The 26,527-nt window shown below is 43.3% G+C and overlaps 1 pseudogene across 1 annotated transcript; it reads left to right on the forward strand.

Moving 5' to 3' along the window:
- The first annotated feature begins 3,824 nt into the window (after positions 1-3,824).
- Positions 3,825-12,464, forward strand: LOC143270987 (antiviral innate immune response effector IFIT1-like; annotated as a pseudogene). Its single transcript, XR_013048219.1, has 2 exons — positions 3,825-4,035; positions 10,450-12,464. The product of XR_013048219.1 is annotated as an antiviral innate immune response effector IFIT1-like (transcript).
- The last annotated feature ends 14,063 nt before the right edge of the window (positions 12,465-26,527 follow it).

Below are 26,527 nucleotides of genomic sequence, written 5' to 3' on the forward strand. Positions count from 1 at the left end.
ATGCAAAGAAGAAAGCCAAGAGATCAGAACTAAGAGCCTTACCGCCTGCTGCAGCTAGCCTCTTAAGCCAAGAGTCCTCTCCGAAAGGGGCCTACTTCCTGTGTGTTTGTCTTTATATAATCTTTCTATTCTGCCTTCTCATTGGTTTTAAAACCAAACACATGACTGCCTCGTCGTCACTACCTGTATGTACAGCCCTCCAGGTCTTCTATGGAATTGAGATTAAAGGCGTGTGTCTCCAATGCTGGCTGTATCCTTGACTACACAGAGATCTACCTACCTCTTTTACCAAGTGCTGGGATTAAAGGTGTGCACCACGAACCCCAGCCCTGCTATGACTTGTTATTAGCTCTGGCCCGCAAGCAACTTTATTTATTAACATACAAATAAAATCACATTTCAGTACAAATGAAAGACCACCATAGTAACTCCCATGCACTTGAAGGTCAGTTCAAGGAGCTCTATGCCGGGCAGTTACAGGGCTGGTTCAAAGGAGCTGTATGTGGACTCTCTGGATTTCGCTCAGTTGTCCTGTAACTGGATGAGCAGACAGTTGTCACAGTCAGTTTCACACTCAGCTAAGGCTCTAAGAGAGACAAACTCAATGTACAGAGAATCCAAGTATGAGTAAAGACTCTTATTCACCTTGGTCCTTTCAATCCCATGCTTTTAGTATGTATTGTTCCCGTTCATTTGTGAGGTATGTGACGGGCTTATGAATGTTTGTGATTGGGGGGAGCACCAATGTCTAACATTGACTGTGAGAGACCAGTATTGTGGGGATTTAAGAAGGCAACTCCATGTAGTTAAAAGGAGGGTTATTTGGGGGTAACTTACAGCCAGTGAAAGGGTTGGTTACAGGATGTGGGAGAGGTGAGGTATAGCCCAATAGGGTTATTTTGAGAACTCTGACTTCCAAAATCCAGGATCATGAGGAACTAAAAGGGTAAGTCTATATGAATCTTCAGTCTTAAGGGCTCCCATCTCAGCTCGACTCAGGGACAGGTCATAGGTAGGAGTTGTAGTTACCTAGAAGCCTCACTAGGGGTAGTGCTTCTAGGTCAAAGCTGAAACACCTACCCACTAAAGACCAGCTTCCCCAATCCTCTCAGCATAATAAAAGGCATGCCTCTTCCAGGCTTTGGTGGCACTAGCCTTTAATCCCAGCACTGGGAGGCAGAGGCAGGCAGATCTTTGTGAGTTCAAGGCCAGCCTGGTCTACAGCGTGAGATCCAGGAAAAATGCAAAGCTACACAGACAAACCCTGTCTCAAAAAACACAAACAAAAGGAATGCCTCACTGTAGTGATGGATAGAAAACTTTTTTTTAATCTGAGGGTAAATAGGAATAAACTTTAATATATCTATGACTGGTGAAATAAGGAAACACACATGCCTTCTGATGATATCTTTCTCTTTTACTTCTTCTTAAGAAATGGTCTCTGACTCTTTCTGTCTCCACACTGCTACATATCTCCACAATACCGCACACAGCCACCTGTCTTTACATACATACATATTTCTCATGGCTACACATCTCTCTTTTCATACATTTCTCTTCTACATCTCTTTTCTACACAGCTTCATCTTCCTTGTCTCCACAAGTTACAAATCTCCACACAGCCACAGCTGAACATCTCATTTACACAGCTCTCTCCCCAGACAGCCCTTTACACAGTTCCTAGGCACAGCTCCTCTACATAGCAACAGCTCCTTCACACAGCTCTCTCTCTCACACTCACTCTCACACAGACTTCTGACAGATTATTCACTCACTCTTTCTCCCATTCAGTGTCTCACACTTTTCTCATGAATGTTCATCACTCTCACTCAGCACACACACACACACACACACACACACACACACACACACACACACACACACTTCACTCACATTCTGCAGCAGCTGTCAAATAGCTCTACAGGGTCATCTTTCACTACATCGCTGCTGCCACTCCACAACCAAATTCTGGACAAGTATTAGTTACATTTTCAGGGCCCCACCCATTCTCACAACACAGATAAGTCACATAGCTTCTCTTAGGATAGTAATGTCACATTGACCCATGCACTAAGCTCTAAGTTGGTGAGGGGTCTCAGATATTAAACCATTGGCTACAGCGTGTGTGATCAGGGTACAGACTATGTATTGATGTAAACATCATGGCCTTGATGTAGCAATAATCGACACTGGGAATTAGTCTTTGTGTATTCTCCATAGGGGCAGCTTAGTCTATTTTGGACTTGTTCTAAGGTCTTGCACCATGAGTTAAAAGCTGTCATGGATACAGAGCATTGTTACTTTCCTGTGTCAGTAGAGAAAAATACTCTGGTAATATTTCAGTTCATTAGAGGTATACAGATTAAACAGGTCCACAGCTAAATGTGTGTGCAGAAATGTAAAACACACTATCAAAGCACCATGGAAAGCACCGCACAGCTGTTCTTATTAGGGATGAATACACATGGAATCTGTGAAAGTTACAAACAGAAAGGAACTGGTTTCAACTGCCAGTGAACCCACGGCTTTGCCTGGTAAGACTCCCCATTAGGGACATACACATCTGGTGGGTCGACTTGTCAAACACTAGTTGTCACCTGTCATATATTGCCACGTCACTCAGCTAATATGTCATGACATATTGTGAAGGTCACAGTACAACCCTCTAAATTTTATTCTCTGTACACCAAGGATTCTGGTGACTGATCCTAAGGAGGACTTTATAAAAAGCATTTAAACTCTGTGTCACACACCTAACACCACATAGAAACATACCTCCATCTTCTTCATAATTAAATTTCAATGGGAAAGTGGTCAAGGAGCCCCTATCAACTGCTATTGACAGCTGATTGAATTTTAGGGATAAAACTCTCTGGTCAGGGAAATTTTCAGGAGAGTTTATCATTCTATCAAGGAGATGGAGTTAGACATTTCAGTACCTTTAATGATGTTTTTTAATATTTAGAGGAGTGAAGGATGAGCTCTAATTGGGGACAAAGCAATGAATGGCCAGGGTAAACAACCATTCAATAGGGCTGTGAAAGTAGGTTACCAAGTGCACAAGACAACAAACTAAGGGACTTGACCTCGGCCTGGACCCATCTGAGCCCCACCTTCTGCAGTTTCCTACACTGGTCTCAGCCTTTAGCATAGGATAGCATCAAGGCTGTGAATACAGCATTCTCTAGAGAGTCTATGCTTGGCTCTTGTTTATGTGGCTGTGACTGTTATCAAGAGTCCTTAATAAACAGACACCTCAGGAGAAAGTAACAGAAAGCAAGACTCCATGACTGTAGGCTCTGGGAAATTGGCCTAGTTAATGAAGGGTAAACTACTAAAGCCTCAGGGAGACTGAGAAGCTCTGCAGAGGGAAGGGGACTTGAATGATCACACCTGCAGTAGTTCCTGAGGACAGCCACACACCAAACCAGCTGGGATGTACCCCTTTTAGACTGCACAAAACTAACCTGCAGATCGACTCCTCCATCCCCAAACTTCCCCTTTGCCATCAAATGCATGAGTGTGGTCTCAGTTCCAAGCAGACAGTGCAGAACTGCAGTTCTTTTGACTGAGGAACAATGGTGTTTGTGGTGATGCCAGTCTGTGTCTTCATGTTCACATCACCTCCATCAACCCCTGCCTAACAGCATGTCCTGGTACCACAGATGTCTCTCTGGAGAGCAGAATGGAACTCACATGTCAGTCTCTTCCAGAGCCTTCTCTCCATTGGTTCAGAGGAGAGAGCAGAAGGCCAATCCGCGTTTGCTCTTTTTCCCCAAGGAGAAACCTGCAGGCTTTAGTTTCACTTTCCAGTTTCAGTTTCCCTGAGGAGAAACTTGCAGGCTTTAGATTCACTTTCTAGTTTCAGGTTCTTACTGTGACTATAAAAGCACACACAGACACCACAGCTCACAGAGCTGTCTCCCAGCCCTTCTCTGAGAGTCCACAAGACAGCAGAGTTAGAAGACAGGATTCTGAGAGGCCTGTCCTGGTGAGAACCCAGAGAACTGCTGCCACCTTCACAGCAACCATGGGGTAAGGATTTACCTGCTCTGCAGTTTGAGAGAATCCAGAACACAAACATTTGATAGTGGCCAGGTCTGACTGAGTCTGCTTCTGTTCCATTCTTCTGTCTTCTGCCTTCTCTTTCTACTAGTGAAAAGGGAACATGGGTGCTAAGTGTCCTGAGTGTCCGGGGACTTTGTATAATGGGTGTGCTGTTGGCAGGGGCAGGGATGGGTGACAGCAAGCTGGCTTTAGTTTCTAAGGCTGTCTCACACATGTAGTTGGAAACACCTGGGAGGATGTTAGCATGCTCATCTCACAGAGATAATTACCAAGGAGAACTTCAGGAATGGACAAGGTAACCATTTTACACACCACTCAAACTCCAAAAGAGAAGAGACTGCTTAGAGTGTCCTCCTTCCCATCCCCTGACCCCACTCCCTCATTGTCCTTGGGATGTACCCAGCAGACCCCAAAAGGACCTCTTGAGATGAAGTTCAAAGTTTCTGGGCCAGGTGGTGTTTTACCCATTCCCAGGTGGCTTAACCAATGGACAGCACACTTTTATTTCAACCACCCATGATTAAGAAACAAAAATACAGACATGCATATCCTTCTGACAAGTGGTATTTAAGTTTCCCACCCTCCTGCAAAAAACTCAATATACATGGTCACATATTTATTTCCAACTATGTGTACATATAACATATATACTCAATGCATATGCAATATATATACATACACACATACACACACACATACATATATATATTTATATTCAAGGATACTAGGCGCCCAGTGAAGTCTTATTTATGTAAATGGCCCCGGGTTTTTAGTTTTGAAATTGCTGTTCACATTGAAAGTACAAGTCAGTGGAGGTGTTTGCACTGACTCTTTGCTACAGTGAGCATCTCTTGACTTGGAGGATTATTCTTCTGTCTTTATACATAGGACCATCTCTGGTACATGAATATGGAGGAAGCTGAGAGCTGTTGGGGAATGATGAAATAGAATACAGAGTTCACACTGGTAGAAAAATATGGAGCTGAAGTTAGTAGAGGGCAGAAGTCTGTAGGACCTATCAGGTGACAGTCATGGTCATAGGGTCAGTGACCAAGCTCTGCCTGGGTCTACAGTTCCTATCATTCTAGCAGGTGCCTAGGGCTATGGTTTGCAAATGATTGCCTGCAGTGTGAGAAAGGCTGAAGAATTCTGACTGCACAGGGGATCCTGAGCATCTACATGGGCAGTGGGATCCTGGCTGCTCTCTGTCCAGGATGTCCACACAAATGTTGTTGCCCCTGTGCTGCTCAGCTTCTGCTGCATGGACTTATGCACAAGTTCATGTGCCTCCTTCTTGGGGCACAGGTCCTCACCAGGATCCTTGTGAACTCCCAACTAGGCAGATCTTCCTGGACAGCTGGTGTTCAGATTTCAGGTGATTTTATCTGCGCTGCCAATGCCTTTATTTCCCATAAGGTGTGGGCACAATCTCTAATTCACTATGCACTGCTGTAGGCAGGGAAAGCAAAGAAAAGCAGGATTGAATCTGATGCTCCGGGTCATGACTAATCTTCCTACAGAAATCTCTCCGTCATTTCTAAGTGCTCTGTAAAAGAAGGAATAACCATGCATTTGGTTATTTCGGAGAGAGACAGAGAGAAACAGGCAGAGACAGAGACTGAGAGGACAGAAACTTTTTATGCCTTTGTCTCTTTCTAGCCTGGCTCATCAAATGTTACAGGTAAAGATATGAGTGCAGGCACAATTGCTAAACCTTCCCTGGGGCACTTTTGAAATATGCAAGTATTTGTGTCCAACATCAATGAACTGGACCAGGACACATGATTAGCAACAGGAATAGAGACATTTCATTACAAAACAGCACACTGGAAAATTAGGATTGAGAGCAGAGGGATAAGCCCCAAAAGCACTGGGCCATGAGACTCATGACCACTTACATGGCATGAACAAAGAGCCCTATCTCTTCTCCAGGTTGGTACATCCAGGGCATTTTGAGCATCCTCTGCCCAATACTTGAAGCCTATGGAAGGAAGGGCCACAGGAGTTTCTCTGCAAACTGGCTTCCTTCTTGGTCATGCTGCTGCTCTGTCTGTGGTCCCCAGTCTCAAGTCACTCTCCATAAGATCTGAAATGCCATAAGAAAGGAGGGACTCAGCATCACAATTGCTCCCCTAGGGTGCTTAAATGGTGCTGGACAAATGGCTGAGTGGGTCAAGGGCTTGCCAAGCAAGCAAGAGGATTGCAGTCTCAGTGTTTGTGCTGAGAGAAGGGAGGAACCACTTGGCTTTCCTCTCTCAAAACACAAGCAGGTGGAGACCATTGCCTGACTCTGTCCTCTGACCTTCATATGCCTGCCTTCACATGACATTAGCAACCTTCCCCCCCAACACACACAATTTAAATGCCATGTGAAAAGGAGGCGTGTGCAGACAAGAAGCTTAGAAGAAGTCCCTAGAAGAAATTATTTCCTGATCATGATGACTGCTTTGAAAATTTGGTTTTACTCCTCCTTAATTTTCTTTAAGGTGTCCTTCTACATGATTTTTAGTTTTTGAGATTAGAATCTAATTTACATTTCTCCCTACTCCTCCCCTTCCTTTCCTCTTTCAAACCCCTCACATATTACCCTCTCTGCTCTGCTTCAAATTCATGGCCTCCTTTTTCCATTAATTGTTATTGTATGCACATATATATACATATATGCGTGTGTGTCTGTTTGTACATACACATATATTCCTAAGTATGAGCTGTCCAGTGCTTATAATGTTTCACGTATGCATGCTATCAGGGTTTTACACCTGGTGCTGGACAACCAATGGCTGTGTTCTTCCCTGGGGAACACCACTTCCCTACCTCCCTACCAACCAATGAATTGGTTGTTCATTGTTGTTCTTGTATATTTGAGGCTTTGTGACCTTTTCCCCATCTGGTTTGGCATGGTTCCTGCTCACAGATATCATCCTTGGTCAGCTCACATTTGGTCACTCATATTGGTAAAGTTTTCAAAAGAGTTGGAGATGAATTCTGTCTCTGGTCTTTCATAAAGAAATGGCATTTAAAACTAATCAAAGGATTGTAAGATTCCCCAAATGGAAGGAACATCTATCCATCTGTCCCCTTAATAAGATATGTACTTCTCTAACCCAAAGCCCCTGTTTCAAAGTAGTTATCTCCAGTTTCTCACGTTGAAGGCTCCCCACTTTTCTGAGAAATTGTCACTTTTTCTTTTTTTTTTCTACTTCTCTTTTTCAGATGCCCATGAGAATGCCTTGACACACAGCTAATATCTTTTTCTGAAAATACTCTAACATCCAAAGAGACAGAGCTTTTGCCAGGCTTGAAACCGAGGAAATAATCTGTCCTGAGAGCATTTAAGGCTATGTATCCATCAGACAAATGACAGGGACAGGCTGCTCAAGCACACACCACAGAAAGAACACAGACCATAAACTCTAGGAAGACTGTAACACAGGGAGAAAAGTGGGGAATTCAAACCAGGGTTTAGTATTGGTCTGAAGGACTCCAGGAAGTAGGCTCTGTTTTCAGCCCTTAATGTGACATCAGTGCACTGACACTCTGGGCAGTCTCTCTCTGTGTCTTTCTGTGTCTCTCTGCTCTCTCTGTCTCTGTCTCTCCCCCCGCCCCCCGCACTCTGATTCTCAGAATCCTTCCGCAGCTGATTGTAGGATTGTCTCTAACTCAGAAAGCATAGCTTTCTGTTTGCTTTGTGCCCAACTGCTGCTGCTAAACAGATACTAAGATTTAGACCTCGTGTGCTACATTTTCTTGTGGGTACTTTTTCCAACTTAAAATGGAACTACACTATCCTAGAGTTTTCCTCCTACTCTATTCTTACATCCAGTCATATAAAAGACTTAAAATCTGCCCAAAACAACCTGCTTTCCTCAGATGCTCAACTCAGAGATGCTAAATCACTCAGTCAAAATCATTTGGCTATACTCATGTCCAAACTGTTTCCCCTTCCTAATTAGCCTCGAGAATAGTACTTACACACCCATAAAGGTAGAGGAAAGTGATTAAAGTTAGCTGCAGACACAAGGGCAGGCTCTTCTGCTACAGGACTGGGAGGTTTTCCTACAAGAAGAGGAAGAAAAGCAGAGTTCTCCGAGTCCCTGGCACAGACAGGAAAGACTGCATGAAGGTGGAGTGGGAATGTGGCCCTCTGCAAGTCAGGAAGAAACCACTGCTCAGTGAGATGTTATACAGGCAGGCTATATGATCTGACATTTATAAATTGCTATGTTACAGATAAACAGAGATGTTGTGTTGTGCCAGGGTCTGGGTCCATAGGTGGTTCCTATGGCAGCCTAGGCAGAAGGGCTCAGTGTTTTATTTGCTGTGTATTTTTGTTATCCCTATCCTTCATTGTTTGGATGTCCTTTCTCTCTTTCAGGGCTATTCATTCTAGCACCATAGTGCATTGATTATTTTAGGATATAGTTGTTATGCCCAGATCTCGACCCCGGTGAGACCACCAAAGACAAGCTTACCAGAATGCAAATGAAAGTCTTTATTGGGAAGTAATAGAGGCCTAGGCATGGACCCCATCAAACTTTCCAACATTGTGGAGACTGGAGAGCTGCCCACCCCTCTGCAAGCTCAGTTTTTAAAGGTTAAGATTCAAAGCTGCTTGCTTTGGGGTACTTACCCAGAACCTGAGTGATTACATGTAACGTCTTGTTCTCCAAAGTAACAGAAAAGTAGGAAATTCTTATGGAGTTTATACTATATCCATGGATTTTATATTGATAGCCTCACTAATCTCCCAAAAGATGAGGAATGGGAAATACTAATTTCATTCCCATTTCAGAGATGGGTATAGTGTGAGGCATGAAGTGATAGACACTTGCAAGTGCTACTACTTTCTGCAGAGATGAGAAAATGCATTGAGGTTGTATAGGCATCTTTAAATGCGCGATTCCTTGTAACTGTTGGAGAGGAGTTTAAATGGAGGCTTTTCTACCATCTCCCTTTTCTCAAATTGTTATGCCCAGGTCTCGGGGACACCCAAAAGACCATCATGGAGACCGAATCAGGCAAGTAAAAGCAAAGAGCCTTTATTATCTTCAAGCTGTGTGTTTGATCTCTTTGTCTGACTGATGCATCAGTGAGAGCAGAGAGCCCAGGGCCCAGGCAGAGGTTGGTGTGAGGGGATTTCAAGGTTCAGGACCCTGATGGGCTGACAATTGTCTGGGTTATAGGGGATGTTTGGAATGTCAGGTATTTCCTCTTAGATGCAGACCCTACTGGGTGGCCTCAGCTCATGGTTCTTCCTTTGGTCCAGGTGTTTTCTGCCAGAAGCTTTGTCTGGGCTTCAGATATTTCCCCTTAAATGCAGGCCTTAAAAGGTGGGGCCTGCCAGAATCTGTGTCAGGGCCTCGAAGCCTGTCATGGCAGCTGTGTAGTCAAGCTGTTTTGTGACCCCCACAAAATGCCCAGCAGCTGCTCCCCAAATTAGTACACAGAGGCTTATATTAATTATAAATGCTTGGCTGAGAGACCAGGCTTATTATAAATTAGCTTTTATATTTAAATTAACCCATTTCTTTTTAATCAATACATTGCAATGAGGCCCATGGCTTACCATTCCTTTAGCATTTTGCTTCTTGGGCAGCTGGTTCACAGATCTCCTGACCCTGCCCTCTTCTTCTCCTTATTTTGGTTTTTCTGCCTAACTTTGCCTGCCTTCCCATAGGACAAAACTGCTTTATTATATGCCCATGAGAGCAGCACACATACATAGTACACAGAAGGATTATCTAACAGCAGAAGAGAGTTATGTTGAGTCTCTCTCTGGAAGTCCTCACCTGAATCACCCAAAGATGAAAGGCCCAGAGAAGAGTCATCTCCCCAGTGTCCCAAGGCAGAGAGCATGTTCTTTGTTCTGAATCAGTCTATTGGAGAACATCATACCAGTGATGTTATCTGTGTCAGAGTTGAGAGGGGCAGACCCTGCAATGACTTTTCCTCAACAGTTAGTGTTGTGCCCATGGGCAAGTCTTATTTATGTCAGCTCAGGTGGCATGTACTTCTATACATAGTCCTTGAAGACATAAGAAAAGGGGGAATAGAATTTTAGAGTTCTAAACCTCATATAAGGACACTGACATGTATGTTTATGTGCTTGTATCTGTGTGGCAATGTTCAGTCTTAACTGAAAGGATTAGCTTAAAACCCAAGATTGTAAATACAAGTACAAAGAGTCTCTGGCAGGTCCAATAAATGGAGTTGAGGAGTTGATGTAAAAAAAAAAAACAAAAAACAGTCAAGAAATTGTAAAGGAACAAGATGTCAGACGTGAAAGAAATAAGCAAGAATGTTGTAAAGGTGCTTTGAATGGAGTCAATGTCACTGTCTGGCCATTTCTCACTTAACAAATCACCTGCTTCCTTCACACAGAGAGAATGCTGGCAGTGATCAGGTCAAGGAGAATCTGATTCAGCTGAGATGTCACTTCACATGGGAACTGCTGTTGGAAGACATTGACATACCTGATCTGGAAATGAGAATCTCTGAGGAGCTTGAGTTCCTAGACATCAAGAACACAGTGGGGATGCTCAACCTCCAGACCTATGTGAGACACCTGAAAGGCCAGCATGAGGAAGCTCTTCAGAGTTTGAAAGAAGCAGAAGCCTTGATCCAGGGAGAGCAGTTGGGCCAGAGGAGCCTGGTTACCTGGAGCAACTGTGCCTGGGTGCATTACCACATGGGCAGCCTGGCAGAAGCCCAGACCTACCTGGACAAGGTGGAGAACACTTGCAGGGAATTGGGCAGTCCCTTCCGCTATAGTATGGAGTGTGCCGAGATGGACTGTGAACAAGGCTGGGCCTTGCTGAAGTGTGGAGGACAGAATTATAAACGAGCCATGGCCTGCTTTGCAAAGGCTCTGGAAGTGGAGCCTGAAAACCCTGAATACAACACTGGTTATGCTATTGTAGCCTATCGTCTAGAATGTGATCACAATAATACTTCTCTAGAACCCCTAAGGAAGGCTGTCAGGTTAAAACCAGAAGATCCATATATTAAAGTTTTTCTTGCGTTGAAACTTCAGGATGTAGGAGAAGCAGCTGAAGCCGAAAAACACATTGAAGAAGCCCTCAGTAGCACATCCTGCCAACAATATGTCTTTCGCTATACAGCCAAGTATTACTGAAGGAAAGGCTGCCTAGACAAGGCTCGCAATCTGCTTCTCAAGGCCTTGAAGGCATCACCTGCCTCTGGCTACCTGCATTACCAACTAGGGCTCTGCTACAAGCGACAAATGATCCAACTGAAGACATCCAGAAATGACCAGGCGAGAAGGCAGGGCAATGTGCGGAAATTGGCACAACAGGCCATTTGTGAATTTCAAGAGGCTGTGAAACTCAGGCCCAGGATTGAGATGGCTTATGTTTGCATGGCAGAAATGCAGGCAGAAATTGGCCAGTATGAAGAAGCAGAGGGAAATTTCCAGAAGGCGATGAACATGAAGAATCTTGAGTGTCAAATAGAGCAGGATATTCATTTCTGCTATGGCCGTTTCCAACAATTTCATCAGAAATCAGTTGATAAGGCAATCACCCACTACTTAAAAGGTTTGAAAATAAAATAAAAGACCTTTGTCTGGAGGAAACTACTCACAGCTTTGGAGAATGTGGCCACAAAACGTATTCACCAGAATGTTCAACTGATGGAGAGCACAAGCTTGCTTGGGTTAGTCCACAAACTGAATGGGGACAAGGAAGAGGCCCTGAAGTGCTATGAGAGGGCTCTGAGGCTCACTGGGGGAGTGAACTCTGAGTTCTGAATGCAGCTCACATCTGTGAAGTAAATGTACTCATTACTGAGTGTTCCCAGCCTCCTTCCCGGTTTCTTTCTTCAACTGCATGGCTTGCTGGAATGCCAAGTAGCTCAGTGCATGTGCTGTTGCCACCATTTCTCACTCCTCATTATCCTGTCCAGAAGGAACTTGCACCCCACTACATCTTCTCACTTACTGACCAGGACTGACCCCTGCTGATCTGAACTCCCTTGAGCTGTGGGATCCTAGGACATCTTTTTTTTTTAATGTCTGTGTCTTGGGAATGAAAGTCATCCATCCTCTGCCTGCCAGTGTCCTGGACAAAGAGGTCTTTTCCAAGGAAGCTCTTACTTTACGTCAGCAGATACTCTTAGTACAGTGCAGTGTTGGAGAAAACCAAGTGAGCAAAGGGGAGAGTTTGAAAGCTGAGAGGTCTCCCCTTACTGCAGAATCATTCACGGCTAATAAAAGTCTTAAGTTTGGGGAAGACAAGCAGAAGAAACTTGTTGGGACCTTACAGACAGAAGATAATATAAGGACATTTGTGCACTTTTTCTGTGCTATTGATATTTTGTTATATGTGATGCTTTTCCCTCAACTAAAATATATTCAGTAAAGTTCCTTGAATCACAAAGTCTTCCAGTGTAATTTGTTGATAGAATGGAAAGGATATACTTTCATTTTCCTCAAGAAGGCTTCGGAAAGCAGAATCAACTACAAGAAGTCTAGTGGCGGGCAGGAAAGAAAATTCTGCATATAAACCCTGCAAGGGGTTTGTGAAAGTATGAAGGCTATATTTCATCCTCCACATAATGGTATAGTAAGGGTGACTGATGCTGCCACGCTATCTGACAGCTGTTGTTTATCATTGTGGATTATATTGCTCAGGATGGGTTTAGGGTTCTTTACCTGACACCTGGGAACTTACAGCTGATATTTTTAATACATTTTTCTATTTTTGATAAGCCAAAAACATGTTTACTATATTCAAGCAAAGTTAAAGTGTAGTGAAAACTCACAGGAATCATAATACTACTCCCTAAGAGTCTCAGTCAATGCAGAAGAAGAGTAACTGATTGGAAAGGTAAGCACATGGGAGAGAGAAAGATTGGGAGACAGCAAGCGGGCATGCAGTTTGATTCAGAAGCCAGGGTCTGGGAACTTGCAGACTCTCCTCTTCCATGAGAGCATTTTCACACTTGCCCAAGGTAAGACATCTTTACAAGGTTTTTCAAGGGATGAAATGTGGGTCAGACCCTGGATGTTTCAGACACCTGGGTGTCCTGTTGTCACTAAGTTTTGTTCCCTTCACTTACCTCCATGAGAGTTGTAGTCTGGAGGGTCTAAACTAGAGAACATAAATGGTTAAAATTCTCCCCTTGAAGAAAGTACCCTGTGGTTCCTAGGTCCTGGCCTCAGCAAGCCCAGCATGCACCCATGTGCTCTGTGTCTGCTGACCCACACTGCCCATGCTCAGGAGCACTTCCCCATCCTCTGCATCTCCTCTCTCCTTGTTCCTGCTGTTTAGTTGTCCTGTCAGCTCTTTTGGGTTTTCCTTGCTCTTCCTTATCCCCTCTGAGTATAGTCTCCTTTTGTTATCCTAGTCTTCCCATTCACACAACTGCATGGATGAAACTACAGCAAGTTGAGGTGAGGCCTCCACAGCTGTGCAAGGAATAAGCATGGGTGACACGAGAGAGAGAGAGAGAGAGAGAGAGAGAGAGAGAGAGAGAGAGAGAGAAGAGCCCAAAACAATTACATGTGAAAAACATTAAAAATAAAGTTAAGGAAAATCACTGTGCATTTATGTTTTGAGCATCATGCTACAACTAATAAGGTCCCTATTATTAATTAAATGTAGATTGTGTGTGCTTAGTTACCACTACTGTTCCAAATGTTCTATGGTGAACTTTAGGTCAAATGTAGGACAAATGTCTACAAACCTGACTTTCTGTGGACTAACACTGAAAACTCCATAGCAAAGATGGAGAAGCAGGTAGTGAATGTGGATCAGTGGCCTATTTTGTGTCCATGCTTGGTATGGCCTTAGTAGGAAAGCATCCTGGGATCACCCACAGTCACTGCCATGCTTTCTTTCAACTATAATTTCCCCAAGTGGCACAGCAATGTCTCCAGTGCATGCTAATGTGGCAGAAGGACCAGAATACTGATATCAAGCTGGGGATGGAGTAGGCAGTGACCTCCAGCTACTGGATTTGTTCCTAAAGTGATAGGCAGCCAGGTCACTAAGACCTACTCTGTGTAGGTTTAAGATAACAGATTTTTAAAGAAAAGTGATGGCTTTGAACAAGTCATAGGAATTTTGTATGGAACACCTTCCATAATGCTACATATTTATACCATGTCAGGAGACATGTGTTAACATCTGTCTGCACCCTCCTGTGAATAGAGCACACATAATCGCATTCTTTTCCCATGTCTTCCTGTGCATTAGGAAGACACTGGCCATCTTCTTCTCTAGAGAGTCAGCAAGAACAATAGGTACAATGTAAAAAGGATACTGTACCTGGGGCCCCTCACCATACCCATGAAAGATGGCCTGGACCCTCAGCTCAGCCTCAGATCAAAAGCCAATAAATTTCAAATTGATAGAGGATGCCTAGGAACCTTTGGTCTCTGGTTCAAACCGAGGTATAATTCATAATCACCTGAGAATTCTGATTTGTTTGTTTGTTTGATTGATTGATTGATTTTTCTCAGACAGTATTTCTTTGTGAAGCAGTCCTGGCTGTCCTGAAACTCACTCTGTAGAGCAGGCTGGCCTCAAACTCACAGAGATCTGCCTGTCTCTGCCTCTTAAGTTCTGTGTTCAAAGGCATGTGCCACCACCACCTGGCTTGATTGATTGTTTTAAAACTGATTTTAAATCTGATTCTTGGGCATCTTCAATTGGGCTATCCAAGAGCCTGAGCACAATTCATTTAGATGTTCTCTAATGATTCTAACATGCAGTGAGTATTTTTAAAACTGCCAGCCCATTCCAATCACTCACTAATGAGCCAGGAATATTGCAGCTAGCTAGGTGACATGGCCTTTCACAAAAATTCAGTCTCATGCAGTTGCTTTGGGTAACTGGAATGTGTCTGATAGCCTATGCTAACACATTATTTCCTGAAGTTTTCTTTATTTTCCCATTCCCATTTTCTCTTCTTTGTGCTTTCTACAAACATAAACAACATACACTCCTCCACACACACACACAAACACACACACACACACACACACACACACACACACACACACACGTAATCAAAAATACATGGTTGTAGGCAGATGCACCACATACAATTAGCTATTTGTTTCTTCTCTTCCTAAAACTCTTTGGCCAGCATCATAAATGGTTCTGTTTATTATAGAGACAAGGAGGAAGAGGTGAAATACCAGCCTGTTCTTGAACCGCACAGCAGTGTCACCAATGTCACATTAGAGGAGTAGGGGAAGAATCCCTTTTGGTCCTCTGCTTGCCATGGACTCTAGTGATTTGAAAAATGAAATAGTCCAATATATTTCCATGGAAGTATTGTGCTCAAACATGATGGGCTTTCACATGCATGTACACAGAGCATTGTCTTTTACTCCAATCATGAGTCAATGATGTTTTAGAAGCTGACCTAGTTACTAGGAATGTTTCCCAACAAGCAGCATTCTACACACTGTGGCATAATTCTGTGGAGCTGAAATGATATCAAGGATAATTAGTAGTAGACTGTGAGCAGACAACATTCACTCTATGATGTTAAGGATTGAAAAATGAAAACCTTCCTGTTCTTTTCTGTTTCACCTTTTTGAAAATACAGCACAGAACTGTTAAAGAATCATTTTTGTACACTTATGGGCTCGGTCCTGTGGATCAAAGTTTGGTGACATCTCCTCAAAATGGAATCTAGACTGCCTTATAAAATGGAGTCTCCTTTAGCAATGGACAGCCTGAAAAACCTACAAAATGGAGTAGCTTAGAGGAAATAGAACATGTCCTGAGCTCAACATGCTTCTGAGAAGCTGCCTGTAAGGCAGAGGCCGGAGTACCTTGTAAATGTAACCAACCATCTTATTAAATAAGAAACACAGAACCAATGCAAAGAAGAAAGCCAAGAGATCAGAACTAAGAGCCTTACTGCCTGCTGCAGCTAGCCTCTTAAGCCAAGAGACCTCTCCGAAAGCGGCCTACTTCCTGTGAGTTTGTCTTTATATAGTCTTTCTATTCTGCCTTCTCATTGGTTTTAAAACCAAACACATGACTGCCTCGTCGTACCTACCTGTACGTACAGTCCTCCAGGTCTTCTATGGTATTGAGATTAAAGGCGTGTGTCTCCAATGCTGGCTGTATCCTTGACTACACAGAGATCTACCTACCTCTTTTACCAAGTGCTGGGATTAAAGGTGTGCACCACGAACCCCCAGCACTGCTATGGCTTGCTATTAATTCTGGCCTGTAAGCAACTTTATTTACTAACATACAAATAAAATCACATTTCAGTACAAATGAAAGACCACCATAGTAACTCCCATGCACTTGAAGGTCAGTTTAAGGAGCTCTATGCAGGGCAGTTACAGGGCTATTCAAAGGAGCTGTATGTGGACTCTCTGGATTTCGCTCAGTTGTCTTGTAACTGGATGAGCAGACAGTTCTCACAGTCAGTTTCACACTCAGCTAAGGCTCTAAGAGAGACAAACTCAAAGTTCAGAGAAGCCAAGTTTGAGTAAAGACTCTTATTCACCTTGGTCCTTTCAATCCCATGCTTTTCAAATGTATTGTTCCCGTTAATTTTTGAGGTATGTAACAGGCTTGTGAATGTTTGTGATTGGGGGGGGGGGTACCAATGTGTATCATTGACTGTGAGAGACCAGTATTGTGGGGATTTAACAAGGCAACTCCATGTAGTTAAAAGGAGGTTTATTTGGGGGTAACTTACAGCCAGTAAAAGGGTTGGTTACAGGATGTGGGAGAGGTGAGGTATTGCCCAATAGGGTTTTTTTGAGAACTCTGACTTCCAAAATCCAGGATCATGAGGAACTAAAAGGGTAAGTCTATATGAATCTTCAGTCTTAAGGGCTCCCATCTCAGCTCGACTCAGGGACAGGTCATAGGTAGGAGTTGTAGTTACCTAGAAGCCTCACTAGGGGTAGTGCTTCTAGGTCAAAGCTGAAACACCTACCCACTAAAGACCAGCTTCCCCAAACCTCTCAGCATAATAAAAGGCATGCCTCTTCCAGGCTTTGGTGGCACTAGCCTTTAATCCCAGCACTGGGAGGCAGAGGCAGGCAGATCTTTGTGAGTTCAAGGCCAGCCTGGTCTACAGCGTGAGATCCAGGAAAAATGCAAAGCTACACAGACAAACCCTGTCTCAAAAAAACACAAACAAAAGGAATGCCTCACTGTAGTGATGGATAGAAAACTTTTTTTAAAATCTGAGGGTAAATAGGAATAAATTTTAATATATCTATGACTGGTGAAATAAGGAAACACACATGCCTTCTGATGATATCTTTCTCTTTTACTTCTTCTTAAGAAATGGTCTCTGACCCTTTCTGTCTCCACACTGCTACATATCTCCATAATACCGCACACAGCCACATGTCTTTACATACATACATGTTTCACATGGCTACTCATCTCTCATTTCACACATTTCTTTTCTACATCTCTTTTCTACACAGCTTCATCTTCCTTGTCTCCACAAGTTACAAATCTCCACACAGCCACAGCTGAACATCTCATTTACACAGCTCTCTCCCCAGACAGCCCTTTACACAGTTCCTAGGCACAGCTCCTCTACATAGCAGCAGCTCCTTCACACAGCTCTCTCTCACACTCACTCACACACAAACTTCTGACAGGTTATTCACTCACTCTTTCTCCCATTCATTGTCTCACACTTTTCTCATGAATGTTCATCACTCTCACTCAGCACACACACACACACACACACACACACACACACACACACACACACACACACACACACACTTCACTCACATTCTGCAGCAGTTGTCAAATAGCTCTACAGGGTCATCTTTCACTACATCGCTGCTGCCTCTCCACAACCAAATTCTGGACAAGTATTAGTTACATTTTCAGGGCCCCACCCATTCTCACAACACAGATAAGTCACATAGCTTCTCTTAGGATAGTAATGTCACATTGACCCATAAACGCAGCTCTAAGTTGGTGAGGGGTCTCAGATATTAAACCATTGGCTACAGCGTGTGTGATCAGTGTACAGACTATGTATTGATGTAAACATCATGGCCTTGATGTAGCAATAATCGACACTGGGAATTTGTCTTTGTGTATTCTCCATAGGGGCCGCTTAGTCTATTTTGGACTTCTTCTAAGGTCTTGCACCATGAGTTAAAAACTGTCATGGATACAGAGCATTGTTACTTTCCTGTGTCAATAGAGAAAAATACTCTGGTAATATTTCAGTTCATCAGAGGTATACAGCTTAAACAGGTCCACAGCTAAATGTGTGTGCAGAAATATAAAACACACTATCAAAGCACCATGGAAAGCACCGCACAGCTGTTCTTAATAGGGATGCATACCCGTGGAATCTGTGAAAGTTACAAACAGAAAGGAACTGGTTTCAATTGCCAGTGAACCCACGGCTTTTCCTGGTAAGACTCCCCATTAGGGACATAAATATCTTGTGGGTTGACTTGTCAAACACTAGTTGTCACCTGTCATATACTGCCACGTCACTCAGCTAATATGTCATGACATATTGTGAAGGTCACAGTACAACCCTCTAAATTTTATTCTCTCTACACCAAGGATTCTGGTGACTGATCCTAAAGGAGGACTTTATAAAAAGCATTTAAATTCTGTGTCACACACCTAGCCACCACACAGAAACATCTTCTTCATAATTAAACTTTATTGGGAAAGCGGTCAAGGAACCCCCATCTCCTGCTATTGACAGCTGATTGAATTTTAGGGATAAAACTCTCTGGTCAGGGAAACTTTCAGGAGAGTTTATCATTCTATCAAGGAGATGGAGTTAGACTTTTAAGTACCTTTTAATGATTTTTTTTTTTTTTAATATTTAGAGGAGTGAAGGATGAGCTCTAATTGGGGACAAAGCAATGAATGACCAGGGTAAACAACCATTCAATAGGGCTGTCAATGTAGGTTACCAAGTGTGCAAGACAACAGACTAAGGAACTTGACCTTGGTCTGGACCAATCTGAGCTCCACCTTCTGCAGTTTCCTACACTGGTCTCAGCCTTTAGCATAGGATAGCATCAAGGCTGTGAATACAGCATTCTCTAGAGATTCCATGCTGGGCTCTTGTTTATTCAACTGTGACTGCTAGCAAGGGCCCTTTACAAACAGACACCTCAGGAGAAGGTAACAGAAAGCAAGACTCCATGACTGTAGGCTCTGGAAAATTGGCCTAGTTAATGAAGAGCAAACTCCTAAAGCCTCAGGGAGACTGGGAAGCTCTGCAGAGGGAAGAGGACTTGAATGATGACACCTGCAGTAGTTCCTAAGGACAGCCACACACCAAACTAGCTGGGATGTACGCCTTCCAGACTGCAGGGGATATCAACTGCAGATGGACTCCTCCATCCCCAAAACTCCCCTTTGCCATGCCATCAAATCCATGAGTGTGGTTCAGTTCCAAGCAGACAGTGAAGAACTGCAGTTCTTTTGACTAAGTAACAATTGTGCTTATGGAGATGCCAGGCTAGGTCTTTATCTCCATATCACCTCAATTAAAATCCTAATAGCATGACATGGTGCCAGGGATATCTCTCTCTTGATAGTTGAATGGAACTGACATGTGACTCTGTTTCAGATTCCCTCTTCCCATTGGTTCAGAGAGAGCAGAAGGCCCACACCTGTTTGCCCTCAGTTTCCCTAAGGAGAAACCTGCAGGCTTTAGTTTCACTTTCTCTTTCAGGTTCCTAATGTGACTATAAAAGGACAAACTCACAAACCACAGCTCACAGAGCTGTCTCCCCGCCCTTCTCTGAGAGTCCAGTTGGTGTGCAAGTCCACAAGACAGCAGAGTTAGAAGACAGGATTCTGAGGAGCCTGTCCTGGTGAGAACCCAGAGAACTGCTGCCACCTTCACAGCAACCATGGGGTAAGGATTTCCCTGCTCTGCAGTTTGAGTGAACCCAGGACTCAAACATTTGCTTGTGGTCTGGTCTGACTTTGTTCTGTCTTCTGCCTTCTCTTTCTACTACTGAAAAGGGAACAAGGATGATAATTGCCCTGAGTGTCCAGGGACTCTCTTTAATGGGTGTGCTGTTGGCAGGGGCTGGATGGGTGACAGCAAGCTGGCTTTAGTTTTAAAGGCTGTCTCAAGCATGAAGTTGGAAACATCTGGGCAGACTTTAGCATGCTGATCTCACAGAGAGAGACAGTTACCAAGGAGAACTTCGGGAATGGACAAGTTACCACTCTACCTACTTAGCCCTCAAAGAGAGCAGCTGCTTAGAGTGTCCTCCTTCCAATTCCCTCACCCACTCCTTCATTGTCCTTAGGAATAACCCGTCAGATCCCCAAATGACTTCATGAGATGCTTTTCAAGGTTTCTGTGTGAATATATATAACATATATATATATATATTCTCTGTATGTGCAACATATACTATATATATTCAAGAAATACTAGGTACCAGGTGGAGTCTTATTCATTGAATGTCCCTGGGTTTTTGTGTTTGAAATTGCTATTCAGATTAAAAGTGCCAGTCAGTGGAGGTGTTTGCACTGACTCTGCCAAAGTGAGTATCTCTTGACTTGGGGGATTATTCTTCTAACTTTATACATAGGACTATCTGTAGTACATGAATATGGAGGAGGCTGAGAGCTGTTGGGGAATGATGAAATAGAATACAGAGTTCACAGTGATAGAAATATATAGAGCCAAAGTAAGTAGAAAGTGGAAAGCTGTAGGACCTCTCAGGTGATGGTCATTATCATAGAGTCAGTGACCCAGGTGCTTAAGTATTTGGTTTGCAAAGGCGTTCCTGCAGAATGAGAAAGGAAGGAGATCTCCAACTTCATAAGGGATCCTGAGAAACCAAGGGCTGGGGAATCCTGGCTGCTCTCTGTCCAGGTTGCCCACACAAATGGCTGTTGCCTGTGTGCTGCTCAGCTTTCCTGCTTCAAAGACTTATGCACAAGTTCATGTGCCTCCTTCTTGGGGCACAGGTCCTCAGCAGGATCCTTGTGAACTCCCATCTAGGCAGATCTTCCTGGACAGCTGGTGTTCAGATTTCAGGTGATTTTAGCTGCGCTGCCAAAGCCTTTATTTCCCATAAGGTGTGGGCACAATCTCCAATTCACTGTGCACTGCTTTAGGCAGGGAAAGCAAAGAAAAGAAGGATTTTTTAAATTAATTAATCGGTCACGATTTATCTGCCTACAAAAATCACTCCATCTTTTCTAAGTGCACTATAAAAGAAGAAATAACCATGCATTTGATTATTTCAGAGAGACAGAGACAGAGAGAAAGAGGCAGAGACAGAGACTGAGACTGAGAGGACAGAAACTACTTATGCCTTTGTCTCTTCCTAGTCTAGCTCTTCAAGTATTACAGGTAAAGACCTGAGTCTAGTCACAATAGGGAAACCTTCCCTGGTGCACCTTTGAAATATCCAAGTATTTGTGTCCAACATCAATGAACTGGACCAGGGCCACATGATTAGTAATAAAGATAGACACATTTCACTACAAAACAGCACTCTGGAAAATCAGAAGGGACTACTGAGCAGAGGGATAAGCTCAAAGTGCACTGGGCTGTGGTGATATATTGTGATCCCCAATATACTGTGCAACCTAATAAACTTATCTAGGGAAAGAAGACAGAACAGCCACTAGATAGACATAGAGGCCAGAAAAAGGTGGCACAAATGCCTTTAATCCTATCACTTGGGAGGCAGAGGTTGATCTTGATCTCTGTGAGTTCAAAGCCACACTGGAAACAGCCAGGCATGGTGACTCACACCTTTAATCCCAGGAAGTGATGGCAGAAAGAAGAAAGGTATATAAGGTATATAAGAAGAAAGGTATAGAAGAAAGGCATGAAAATCAGGAACTAGAGCTGGTTAAGCTTTTAGGCTTTTGAGCAGCGGTTCAGCTGACATATATTTGGATGAGTTCTCAGAGGCTTCAGTCTGAGGAAACATGATCAGCTGAGGAATTGGCAAGGTGAGGTGGCTGTGGCTTGTTCTGTATCTCTGATCATTCAGGGTTCACCCCAATACCTGGCTCTGGGTTTGTTTTTATTAATAAGAACTTTTAAGATTCGTGCTACACTGGGCCATGAGCCTCATTGCAGTCAGGAGTTTCCTGTGTCCCGCCTGACCCACAGTCGGGACAATTCTCTCACCCACTCTCCTGCAACCTTAAATAAAATAATCACACAGAGGCTTAATATTATTTATAACTAACTGCTTGGCCATTAGCTCAGGCTTATTACTGACTAGCTCTTACATTCAAATTAACCCACAATTCTTACCTATGTTTAGCCACTTGGCTTGGTAGCTTTTCTCAGTTTTGTCTTGTCAACATGCTTCCTCTGTGTCTGGCTGGTGATTCCTGACTCAGCCTTCCTCTTTCCAGCATTCTCCTTGTCTGCTTATCTATCCTGAACCTCCTGCCTGGCTACTGGCCAATCAGCATTTTATTTATCAACCAATCAGAGCAACACACATTTCACAGCACACAAAATGACATTCCACATGACCATTTACAGGGCATGAACAAACAGCCCTGTCTCTTCTCCAGGTTGGTACATGAAGGGCACTTTGAGTATCCTCTGTCCATTCCTTGATGCCTAGGAAAAGAAGGGATACAGGTTTTCTCTGCAAACTGGCTTCCTTCATGGTCATTGATGCTGCTCTCTTTGTGGTCTCAATCTGAAGCCACTTTCCTTAAGATCTGAAATGCCATAAGAAAGGAGGGAATGAGCATCACACTTATGTCCCTTGGAGACATCAAATGGTGCAGCTCAGAGGGTTGAGAGGGTCAAGGGCTTGGCAAGCAAGCATGAGGATTACAATCTCAGTGTTCTGCTGAGAGAAGAGAGGGAACCCTTGGTTTTCCTTCTCCAGACACGAGCTGGTAAAGATGAGTGCCTAATGCTGTCCTCTGACCTTAGTATGCATGCCTTGACATTGGCACCCCTTATAAATACACCCTCCACACCCCCACACTCCCACAAACACACACAGGCACACACATACACCATGCACAAACACACACTCACATACACATGAACACACATAGGTTCGTGTGCACAGGTGCACACAGAAGCACACACTTGCAAACTCACACACATACACACACAAACAGACACATGCAAGCACATGAACACACGCATGCAAACACAGGCGATCGCACATGCACACACACATGCACACATACACACACACACAAACACACTCAAAGTCATGGCTCAGACAGGAAAGACATCCTGACCATGGAACAGGCATATGGCCATCTGCAAGTCAAGAAGAAACACCTACTAGGTGAGGTAATACATAGGCAGGCAATTTAATCTGAGATTTATAATTTGCTAAGTTACAAGTAGCAAAGTTCTGTTGTGTAAGCCTCTGTGTCCATTGTATTTTCCTGTGGCAGCCTAGACAGAAGGGCTCAGCCATGCATTCAGTGTTTGCCCCTTGGGTCTTTATATAATTAAATCCCCATGTCATATATGTCCTTTTTCTCTTACTGGAGTACTCTTGCTAGCACAAAAATATGTTGATTGTTTTAGACTATAGTGAGTCTAATTCTATGTTTTCAAAAATCACTTTTATGATTGTAGCATCTTGGGATATTTAATACAATTTGAGATTTAAAGCTTCATTTAAAAACACTCATGTGCCTCAGAATAGGGATTGGATTGAATCTGTGGTTCTTTGGGTAGTTGTATTATCTTAGTGATAAGGTGAAGACTGGGTGTCCTCTTAGGGTGCTTAGTTGCCTTTTAAAAGAACTTAGAAATGGACTGAAAAGGGATTTCCAGGATAATTTATTGCAGTTTTCATGGCAAGCCCCAGGGCAAGCAAGTTGTCAATCTCAGTAGATGCTCAGAATAGGAGAATAGAGAACAGGGGTATGGGATACACACCCATATTGTGTTGAGCCTTCTTGAAGGACAGCAACAGGTTATATGAGCAGCCACATTGCTGGGAGGGGAGCTTTAGAGGAGAAAGAAAGGACAAGTAGGGGGGATGGGCAGAATAGTCCTACCTTCCAGGTCAGTGCTCAGAAGGCAGGCAGGCTCAGCCCAAACTCATGGCAGCTGCTAGGCATTGCACTACAGGGAGAAGACACTCTGAGAAAGAAAAGTCATTACCTTATTGAAGGGAGAAGTATTCCTGCTATCTCTTCAGTGTGGATGAAGGTAAACTTGCTTTTCCAGGGCAGATCATTAGCCAGATCAAGGCTGTCCCCAACTAGAATAGCTCTTAATGGAGGAGACATGGGCAGGTCTCCACGAGGTGCAGATCTTCTCCCATAGTCTAGGAGGTAACAGCTTTCCCTTCAAGGGCCTTTGGTGAGCAATATGAATGCTACTCTGCCTCATTAATACAAATTATCATTCCATGACTTTCTATTTTAATTTCTTGTAGATGATTGTACACTTTTCTGTGTTCATTATTTATGCACAACTTTTATGCATCCCTTGGGCAAAATGGACCCTTCTCCAACTTCCTCTCACCTTCTCTGTTGCAGTGACTGATTTCTACACATTCAACAACCTTTTGTGTGTCATTTCACACTTCCATTACCATTCTTGAATGACTGATTACAGTGATAGAGACAGAGTTGACAATTGCCAAAGGCTAAAAATTCTAAGGCTAGAGGTGTGCTTGTCCAGGGTAGTAGGAACTGGAGGCAGTGGTGATGAAGGAAGCTACATCAGCCGATGAATGTCAGTTCCAGTGCTTAGATCATTAAGGGGAACAATGACAGTTGTCCATGTGTCATTGCAACCACCCCAGTTTCCTCACTTGTTCTCCTACTGTACTTGTATATGATGTACATAGTGAAAAACATGATGAAGGAGAAAGCTGAGTTTTGCACTGACTGAGAAGCTTTCCATGAATCTATACTCTTCAGAGGTAAAGGAGGAAAACACTATTCTGACCAAACATCATCATTTCAGTCATGGTCCTTTTCCTGTTCCATGCACTACATGATCCTCCAGTCAATAAGGTTTAGATAAGTTCTGCATTGAAAACTTGTCAAATGAAAAGAAAGAGGATTTGAGTTGGACAGAAGGTTTCTAGACAAAGGTGAATTTTAATTTAGGACTCAGTGTGCCAAAGCTCAGAGTCACACAAAGCTTCCAAGGAGTCAATGGTGGTTTTATGTTCCATTCTTACTGTATAGAAAACTGATGTTAATGCTCCTCAGTAGGTGGTTTCTGAAGATTTATTGTGGGATTATAATTGGGAACTCCACTGAAAGAAAGAAGACAAAGTTCCTTTTGTACAGCAGTTCTCAATTATGTGCTACCATCCATCTGGGAGACACATATCAGATATTTATATTATGATTCATAACAGTAGCAAAATTACAGTTATGAAGTGTCAATGAAATAATTTCAAGTTTGGCAGTCACCACAAGTTGCTTACCTGTTTTAAATGGCTACAGGATTAGGAAGGTTGAAACCACTATGGTCTAGTAAAATTGGGACCTGGAAGAGAGGGGTTGTCATTGGTCGCTTGTGCATTGTTCATAACATTCAAGGATGGAGGCATGAGGTATGGGTGAGCAAGCCTGACCAATTGACTGATCCATGAGATGTCTAGATGGCTGTCTGTTTCCATTAGCCTACCCTTATTGCACAATGCTAGTGTGCTCAGCTATGGGTAAGACCTAAGAGAACAGCACACCTGTATTCTACTATTCTTGGCATGGCCAGGTGAAAAGTAAAGACAGCTGGTTTAAGCACTATGTTATCTCTGGTCTCTGGCAGAGACAGCTACCAACAGGACCAAGGGCCTTTTTGCCTTCTGAGCACAGATTGGTCTCCAAGCTGCTTGCTTTTGGGTTACTACCCTGAAGCTAACTGACTAGATTCTATAGGTGGTTCTCTGAGACAGGAGTGATACATAGTTTGGAACTACTTATATTGCTCCTTAGACAAACAAGAAAAAGTATGAAGTTGTATAAGCATCTTTAAAATAAAGGGATTCTTTGTAACCCTAGGTGGGGAGAGCTAAGTTGACTTACTCTCCAGAAGCTCCCCAGCTACATCGTCCAAAGATAAAAGTTCTGGAGAAGAGTCATATCCCCAGTGTCACAAGGCAGAGAGCATGTCTATTAGTTCTGCAGCAGCCTATGGAGAACAGTTCCTTGTTTGTGTCTAAGATGAAATAGGCAGACCCCCAGTGACTTCTCCACAGTCAGTTTTTACCACACAGACAGGTCCTGTCTATGTCAGCTCAGGTGGCATAAATTTGTACACATAGTCCTCAAAGACATAAGGAAAATGGGAATAGAATTTTAGAGTTCCAAACCTCAGATAAGGACTCTGACATGTATGTTCATGTGCCTGTATCTGTGTGGCAATGTCCAGTCTTGACTGAAAAGATTAACTTACCTGAGATTGTAAGTACAGGTACATGTACATGCATGTACAAGAAGTCTCTGGCAGTACAAATAAATGCAGATGAGAAATTGATTTAAAATAATCAAGAAAT

This window comes from Peromyscus maniculatus, chromosome 1 (assembly GCF_049852395.1).
Source record: "Peromyscus maniculatus bairdii isolate BWxNUB_F1_BW_parent chromosome 1, HU_Pman_BW_mat_3.1, whole genome shotgun sequence".
In the NCBI taxonomy this organism is placed as follows: Eukaryota; Metazoa; Chordata; class Mammalia; order Rodentia; family Cricetidae; genus Peromyscus; species Peromyscus maniculatus.